This window comes from Malania oleifera, chromosome 4 (assembly GCF_029873635.1).
Source record: "Malania oleifera isolate guangnan ecotype guangnan chromosome 4, ASM2987363v1, whole genome shotgun sequence".
Taxonomy (NCBI): domain Eukaryota; kingdom Viridiplantae; phylum Streptophyta; class Magnoliopsida; order Santalales; family Ximeniaceae; genus Malania; species Malania oleifera.
This window is the reverse complement of record NC_080420.1, coordinates 6,347,647-6,348,534: the sequence shown is the minus strand read 5'-3', so window position 1 is coordinate 6,348,534 and position 888 is coordinate 6,347,647.

The following is an 888-nucleotide window of genomic DNA, read 5'->3' as shown; positions in this document are numbered from 1 at the left end:
TCAGGATCGAGCTTTGAGAGCTCAAGATTTTATAACATTTTCTTGAAGATATAAGAAAAAGAGTATATTTTTATGTTAACTTTGATATGTATATTTTATGTTTTATAATTTATGTTTTAAGTTTTATAAGATATGAATGGTTGTGAAACACACTGGTATTAGTGGATAATGTTTTGGAGACATGTATATATTTGAATACTGGTGTATGATTAATTTATTATGGTTGGTAGTTAGAATTAGTAAACTCTGATATTATGTAATATGGAGATTATGGTTATATTTCCGCTGCATATATTATGGATTATGGATTATCAGGGATTTTATCCGGTATAACGCACCGGACCTGGGTTTAAGGGTTCGGGGCGTTACAGCTATAATTTTTAAATGTTTTAAAATTCAAACTAAGGTTTTTTGTGCTCCAAATTTTATGAAAACTTGGGAAATACTCCAAGTAATCTTGGGTAACACGAAAATACCTTTACGAGCATATAAATATATGCTTTTAGCAAAGCAAACATACTAAGAAATTGAAAATCTGTTCATAAGCTAAAAACCCTCTCACTCTCTCAAAGATCTCTTTTACTCACTCTTTGCAAAACTGAATTGCTGTGAAAATCTGAAGTGCTGATCATCCTTCTCTGAGTTCTAGACTACTGAATCACTGATTCTCATCTAGAGAAGGAATTTGGTGAAATCACTCTTGAGCTTCAATCTTATTTCTTTTGATATTTGATATTAAAGTATATAGTGCTTTCAATTGTACTAATCTGCTCTTTTAAGAGTGTTATTGTACACAGGAATTATTTCTTATTTCTTGTAGTTATTGACAATTCAAGGGTTGTTTGGATTGTTAGACCAAGCGTGGGGTCTCGCTTGGAGAAGGGGCTC